Here is an 8,158-nt window from a genome sequence, read left to right as displayed (position 1 = left end):
GGAAAGCAGCTTCCACACTGAGTGGAAGGGAATAGAGAGAGAGATGGAGTTTAGGAGGGGAAGACAGGCTTCCATGAGAGAGTGTGTAAGGGGACTCCAGAAGGAAAATCCAGGATAGAGAAACACAGCTTCCACGAAGGGTTCATGGAAGGGGATTGGATTGGGTATTTTTATGAATCCATTCTGGTTAATTGTGTTGGTTTATTAGTTTTAATTATTTGCTGTGTTACTATTGCAACTGCTTTAGAGTTTAGGACACACTTTTTTAATCTTATCGTAGTCTAGTTTCAAATGATATCATACTACTTCACTTATAGTATCAGAAGCTCAAAACAGTGTTTCTAATTATTCCCTTCTGGTCTTTGTGCAAGCACTGTCATCCGATATGTTTAGTTACGTAGTTGCACCTTGAGGTAGTGGTGGTGGAATAAATTCATATCATTACTCCTTCATGGAAAAAATGAAAGTCCACATTCTAATTTTTATTTTATATTTGTTTTATTCTGTTTAAGGAATGGCGCCAGGGGCTATTAAGGTATTATCTTTTTATGGTCTTCTACTCGTAGTATCTGGAAAGGTATGGAAAGAAATATTATCAGATATAATAATAAACCAGAGATTTTCTTGGACAAGCTATTTTGCATTTTTCTTATTTTGCATCTTAATGTATATAAAAGAAAGTTCCACATAAACTAGTGATAACTTTTGTTCACCAAACATCTATAAACATAAAAGAAAATGGGAAATATATATTATGTTATGTAAGCATTCTTTATCAGCAACCCTTTTTAATGAATATAATATTTATAATTTTATTTTGTGTATTTGGGATACAAATTTTGGCTGTAACAGATACAGATAAATAGATAAATAGATAATAGATAGACAGATAGACAGATGACAGATAGGTAGATAGATGATTGATGGATAGATTTTTTTCTAAGAAATAGGTACAAGAATTAATACTAATGGTTAGAAATTATTATTTCTTTATTTTATTTTCCCTTCTGCCTCAAACAAACACATACAAAAACTCACCAAAGCAAGAATATATAAAAGAAAATATGATAATGAACGGTGATATAGATATAATGAACTTGACTGATGTTTTCAAAAGTTCAGTGGTCTGTACGATATTGAGTAAGAAATCCACAAAATTCAGAAGCATACAAATTAAGATAGCCATATTTATCAGGATTTCTCAAACATCCTACTGGCAGAAATGCTTTTTGCTTTCCAATATCGTGTAGTACTTTTTGGAAACCCATCTTGGGTTTTCCCATGAATTGAGGCTATCGGTAGCTCCTCAATAAGCTGACGTGACATTCACTCAAGTTCAAAGTTAGCACCCCATAATAGTCACCAACATTTAATGTCAACATTGTTCAAGAAAAAATAATCTATTGATCTAGATAAAAATACAACTATCAAACACATAGAAATGATATAAAAAATATTAGTCTTTGAAAGGAAGCCCATACATCAATACATTGTATTAATAACTCCCTGAAAATGCACTCTGCTGGCTTCTTTGTCTTTGATGTGATAACATCATTTAAATTCTTTTCATATATTATTGTCTTCATATTCTTAAAATGAAGAGAAAATGATTTATAATATGCTATAAACATTCAAAGAAATACCCTTGTATTTTATTGCTTTCATCTAGACTACTTGTTAATTCAAATTTTATGGTTTAATTTTAGGCAAATTTTGAATTAGCAATGATTTCAGTATACTACGTGTATTAAACCCATCATTATAAACCACTTAGGAGCTTTTTGGAATTCACATCACCTGTCAGGTATGAAATGGGCACAAAAACATTGGCAAATGCCACAAGATCACGCAATCTCAGTAAATGAGCTAACTTAGCAAGTTGTACTTGCTTCAGACTATTTAGCAAATGTTGTAAAGCAAATTGGTTTTGTAGTAAAGGCAAAATGAACATGTTTGACTCTTAAAATAATGTAAAACCTATTATCCAAAGCAAGGAAGAAGGTAAAGATTTGTGCTATCAGCAGCACCATAATTGGTCAGCTTATTCCAATGTGTATGTGGATAAAGGTTTTGTTTTTCTTTCTAAAATGAAGCAACTTTTAGTCACTGTCACTCACATAAACAATGCCCTGCAGTATAAGATCAGACTTTTTCATGTATAAAGGTGATTTTAACAATGAAAGTAAAGAGATTAAACAAAGACACACACACTTTTCATTTTGCTGGTTTTCCTTTAAGATTGTTGTGGTCATATACAAAATAAACTTTACAATAATTTCAGTGACCAGGTCAGTTTTCTGGCCTAAGCAACCAATTTGGTCACTGTAATAATTTCAAGAATCTATGCAGACTTTATTTTTAAGAAACAAAGTCTTGCTCTGTCATTCAGCCTGGAGTGCAGTGGTGCAATCACAGCTCACTGCAGTTTTGATACACCTTAGCCTCCCGAGTAGCTAGAGCTACAATCTTGTGCCACAATACCTGGCCAACTTTTGTTTATTTGTTGTAGAGATGGGGTCTCACTGTATCACCCCACCTAGTATCAAACTTCCTGTTTTTCTGCTGTGCAGGACACATTTCCTGCATCTCCTGTGCAAGGCAGACTTTCTGCTTCTCCTCTGTGCTCAACACACTTCCTGTTTCTCCACAGTGCAGAACACACTTCCTTTGTCTCTGCTGTGCATGACACCCTTTCTGTTTCTCCTCTGTGTAGCACACTTTCTGTTCTTCCTCTGTGCATGACACATTTTCTGTCACTCCCATGTACATGACACACTTTCTGTTTCTCCCCTGTGCAAGACACACTTCCTGTGCCTCCTTTGTGAATGACAATCTTCCTGTGTTTTCTCCATGTAGCACACACTTTCTGTTCCTCCTCTGTGCATGACACACTTCCTGTTTCTCTACTGTGCAGGAACACTTCCTGTGTCTCTCCTGTGCATGACACACTTCCTGTATCTTCCCTGTGGGGGACCCACTTTTTCATTCTTTTCTATGTAGCACACTCTTTCCATTCTTCCTCTGTACGTGACACATATTCTGTTACTCCCTTGTACAGGACACACTTCCTGTTTCTTCCTTGTGCAGGACACACTTCCTATTTCTCCTGGGTGTATGACACACTTCCTATTTCTCCTGGGTGTGTAACACACTTCCTGTTTCTTGTTTCTTTCCTATACAAGACATACTTCCTTTGCCTTTCCTGTGAATTGCACCCTTCCTGTTTCTCCTGTTTAACACATACTTTCTGTTCCTTCTCTGTGCATGGCACACTTCCTGTTTCTCCCCTGTGTGGGACACACTTCATGTTTCTCTCCTGTACATGACACCATTCCTGTTTCTTCCTTGTGCAGCACACACTTTCTGTTCATTTTCGGTGCATAGCACACTTCGTGTTTCTCCAATGTGCAGGACACATTTCCTTTTCCTCCAGTGTGTAGGACATACTTCCTGTTTCATCACTGTGCAGGACACGCTTCCTGTTTTTCTCTTTGCAGGACCCACTTCCTGTTTCTCCCCCATACAAGACACATTTCCTGTGCTTCCCCTGTTTATGATACCCTTCTTGTTTCTCCTCAGTGTAGCACACACTTTGTTTCTCCTCTGTGAATGACACACTTCCTGTGTCTCTCTTGTGCAGGACACACTTCTTGTTTCTCCCCTGTGTAGCACACAGTTTCTGTTCCTCCTCTATGCATGACACATTTTCTGTTACTCCCATATGCATGACACATTTCTTGTTTTTTCCCTGTGGAGGGCATACTGTCTGTTTCTTCTCTGTGCAGTACACACTTTCTGTTTCTTCTCTGTGCAGTACACACTTTCTGTTTCTTCTCTGTGCAGTACACACTTTCTGTTCTTCCAGTATGCAGAACATATCTTCTGTATCTCCCCTGTGCAGGACACACTTCCTGTTTTTTCCCAGTGCAGGACACACTTCCTTTGTCTCTCCTGTGCCTGACATCCTTCCTGTTTCACCCCTGTGCAGCTCACACTTTCCATTCCTCCTCTGCGCATGACACATTTTTTGTTAGTTCTGTGTGCATAACTCACTTCCTGCTTCTCCCCTGGGCAAAACACTCCTTCTGTTTTGTCTTAGTGTAGCACACACTTTCTGTTTCTCCTCTGTACATTACACACTTCCTGTTACTCTGCCGTGCAAGACACACTTTCTGTGTCTCTTCTGTTCATGACACACTTCCTGTTCTTCCCTGTAGATGACACACTTCCTGCTTCTCTCCTGTGTAGCACACACTTTCTGTTCCTCCTCTGTTCATGACACATTTTTTGTTTTTGCCATGTGCATGACACACTTTCTGTTTCTTCCCTGTGCAGGAAACACTTCTTGTTACCCTCCTGAGACAGACACACTTCCTGTTCCTCTTCTATGCAGCATACACTTCCTGTGTCTCCCCAATGCAGGATGCACTTTCTGTTCCTTTCTTGTGCAGGCCACACTTTCTGTTCCTCCTCTTTGCAGGACACTTTCTTTGTTGCCCCTCTGCTTTACACACTTCCTGTGTCTTCCTTGTGCAGAACACTATTCCTGAGACAAAGATACTTCCTGTTTCTCCTCTGTGCAGGACACACTTTCTATTCCTCCCATGTGCATGATACACTTCCTGTTTCTCCCCTGTGCAGCACACACCTTCTGTTTCTGTGTTGTGTGTGACACACCTCCTGTCTTCTCTGTGCAGGATACACTTCCTGTTTCTCCCCTGTGCTGAACCAAATTTGTAGCTTTTTTAAAACTCACCCCCTCCCGCTCTTTCCCCCTAGTATGCAAAGTCCATTCTATCATTCTCTGCCTTTGCCTCCACATAGCTTAGCTCCTGCTTATGAGTAAGAACATACAATGTTTGGTTTTCCATTACCGAGTTACTTAGAATAATAGTCTTCAATTCTATCCAGGTCCCTGCAAATGCCATTAACTCATTGCTTTTTGTGGCTGAGTAATATTTCATTGTATAAATATACACCACAGTTTCTTTACCCTCATTGATTGATGGGCATTTGGGCTGGTTCCATATTTTTGCAATAAAAAACACAATTACTCTTGCACCAACCACAATACTATTTTATAGGTTAAGTATGCTCCTAAGCACTTGAGATACTACATCATACAAAACAAATAAAGCTCATCTTTTATAAAACTCACTTTTTAGTAGGGGAAGAATGGTAATGAGCAAATAAATGTGTCTTTAGTCAGGTAATTGTAATAATTGGAAAGAAAAACCACAATATTGAGAGTAGCAAGTCAAGGAGAACTTTTGTAGAAAGTAGTTTGGGATACCTCTCTGAAAATATTATATTTTGAAGGAAGTAAGAAAGCACACAACATTGATAGCTGCTGGGAAAAACATGCAAAAACAAAGGAACAGAAATGGCAAAGACAAATCTCCTAATCATGGCAGTGGGATTATGACGTTTGAGGAAATGTGGGCAGAAGAGTGACTGGAACACAGAAAATGGAGTTGACGAAAGGATATTGGATAGAATGGGAAGAGAGGTGGATGAGGGTCTTGTAGGATTTCTAACGATTTGATTCTACTCTGTTGAGATGGGAATCCTCAGAGGGTTTTGAGAAAAGTAGACGTGTTCCCTTATTTGGTTTTTTAAAAGGTCACTCCAACTATAGACTGAAGGAGGACAAGAGTAACAGCAAAGATTGATATGAGTTTATCATAACTAGAGGTGGAAAAGAGGACGGGGTATGAAAAAGGACAGGATTCTGGCACTGGAGAGTATTTGTTCTGGGTATATTTTGAAAGGCGAACAGATAGAGTAAGTTCAAAGACTTGAGTGTGGGTTATTCATAAAAGGACAGAAGAAAGACTTTTAGTCTATGCAACTGTTAGAGTAATAGTGTAAATTTTTGTTTAGGTGGGAAATATTTTGGGACCAAATTCAGGGGAGAGGTAGGGCTCAAACAAGTTCATCCAGAGATGTTCAATTTGGGATCAGCATCACGCAGCTACACCTCCTACTCCAGTAAAATAGCTCAGCCTGTTGCACACCTGCTGGTATTAACACAGTCAGGAACAAATAGCAAAATGAATTTTGTAAGGGGATGCATCCAATATCTTAAAAACACCATATACCTAGGAACAAATATAATGACAGATGTAAAGGATCTTCTGCACAAAACTATATTGTTTAGGGAAATTTTAAATGACCTTGAGATAATGAGCACAAAAATACAGTTAGGAGCCAGGTGAGGTAGTTCATGCCTGTAGACCCAGCACTTCAGGAGACTGAAACAGGACCATTGCTTGACGCCAAGAATTTTAGATCAGACTAAGCAACACAGGAAGACTCTGTCTCTGCAAAAAAAAAAAAAAAAGAAAAAATTAAAGTTTGGCTGAGCATGGCACGGTCCCAGCTACTTGGAAGGTTAAATGAGGTGGGAGGATCGCTTGAGCCCTAGAGTCTGAGGCTGCAGTGAGCTACAATTGCACCACTACACTCCAACCTTGACGACAGTGTAGAACTCATTCTCTAAAAAAATAAAACAAAAATACAATTTGCTAGAAAAAATAAGAAGCTATAGTATTTAATAGCACAGTAGGGGGATAACAGTTATCAATAATTTACAGTATATTTCAAAATAGCTGGAAGAGAAGATTTAAAATCTACTCAACAAAACAAAATAATAAATGTTTTAGGCGATGGTTACCTCAATCACCCTGATTGGATCATTACACATTGTATACCTGTATCAAAATATCACATGCACTCCCAAAATATATACAACTGTTACATATCAAAAATAAATAAGTAAATAAATAATTGCCTAAATAAACTGACATACAGATTTTTTTAATATCTGGAGATATCAATAATGCATCTCCATGTGAGTGGCAAATTGGTCGTGGGATATAAAACTTTGGAGTTTTCTGCCAAGATTCTGGAAAAGGAAAAGAAACATTGGTCCAGATATAAATGTAGGCATTAGCAAGAAATAAAAGCTATTTAATCTTTTAGAACAAGATGATATCAAACACAGAGTGCATGTACAAAAAGATGAGCTCACCCTAAAACTGAGCTCTGGAACTCTCCAAATGTTAGCATTTAAGGGAAATACAGAAAAATACCAAAAATACAGAGAAAGGAGTTGCCATTGAGCTAAAAGGAAGTCCAAGAAATAGCATCATTTCAGGGAACAAGTAAGGTAATTGTTACCTACTTCAAATGGAGCTGGAAGAACAAGTATGTTGAAATTATACAAGTGACTACTGGATCTGTCACCAAAGAGGCACTAGTGGCCTAGGTGATAGTAGTCTCTGCACAATATTAAGAAGGAAAATCTTATTGGAGTAGATTCTCAAAGAATAGCAGGAAATTAAAGATGATGAGTATAGTTGAAGAGAGACACTTGGCATTACTGAAGTGAGGCTGTGAGTTTTGCAGGGTCTAGATGGTTTGTGTGTGTGTTTGTTTTAAGGTAGTTTATATTTCAGTGTGTTTTAAATTGATGGAATTATCAACTTAAAGATTAATAATGGAATGGCCAGCCACAATGGCTCATGCCTATATTCCTAACACTTTGGGAAGCTGAAACAGGAAGATTGCCTAAGGCCAGTTCAAAACCAGCATGGGCAACATAGTGAAATCCCATCTCTACAAAAATAAAAATAAACAAATTAGCTGGGCATGGTGTTACACACCTAGAGTCCCAGCTACTTGGGAGGATGAGGCAAAAGGATGACTTGAGCCTAGGAGTTTGAGGCTGCAGTGAACTATGATTGTACCAGCGCACTCCAGCCTAGGTGACACCATGAGACCCTGTCTGGAAAACAAAACAAATATTGATGATGGAAAAGGTTATCCATGGAGGAAAGAAAGAGGATATAAGAGATGCATCATCCTTGTGTAGATGAGAGAAGATAAGCCTGAGTGTTCAAGGAACAACAGGAAAAATACACTCGTAGACAAAGGCTGGGAGAGTCACGTAATTTTCTGACACTTCCTTCTCCTTTTCTGTGATGGTCACACTCTCTAGTGTGAACCTTAGAGATGCGTGCAAGATCTCCACGAATCCAGGGAATCTAACTCGAGTCCCAGGGTTCAGAATTATAAAAGAAGGTTACTCACATAGGTACATACTCTTAGATGACTAGCCATGGTGCTGAGCCCAAAACCCACACAAGGCTCACAT

At 38.4% G+C, this 8,158-nt stretch overlaps 1 long non-coding RNA gene across 1 annotated transcript; it reads right to left on the bottom strand.

The window, feature by feature from the left end:
* Positions 1–2,546: 2,546 nt before the first annotated feature.
* On the bottom strand, positions 2,547–4,379 carry LOC116556523. Its single transcript, XR_004271058.1, has 3 exons — positions 4,343–4,379; positions 3,592–3,649; positions 2,547–2,589 (listed from the first exon to the last, which is right to left on the bottom strand). It is a non-coding gene; the product is annotated as an uncharacterized LOC116556523 (long non-coding RNA).
* Between the last annotated feature and the right edge of the window lie 3,779 nt (positions 4,380–8,158).

Source organism: Sapajus apella, unplaced genomic scaffold (genome assembly GCF_009761245.1).
Source record: "Sapajus apella isolate SASKATOON/1434 unplaced genomic scaffold, GSC_monkey_1.0 scaffold17, whole genome shotgun sequence".
In the NCBI taxonomy this organism is placed as follows: Eukaryota; Metazoa; Chordata; class Mammalia; order Primates; family Cebidae; genus Sapajus; species Sapajus apella.
This window is presented reverse-complemented; position numbering and strand designations above follow the sequence as displayed.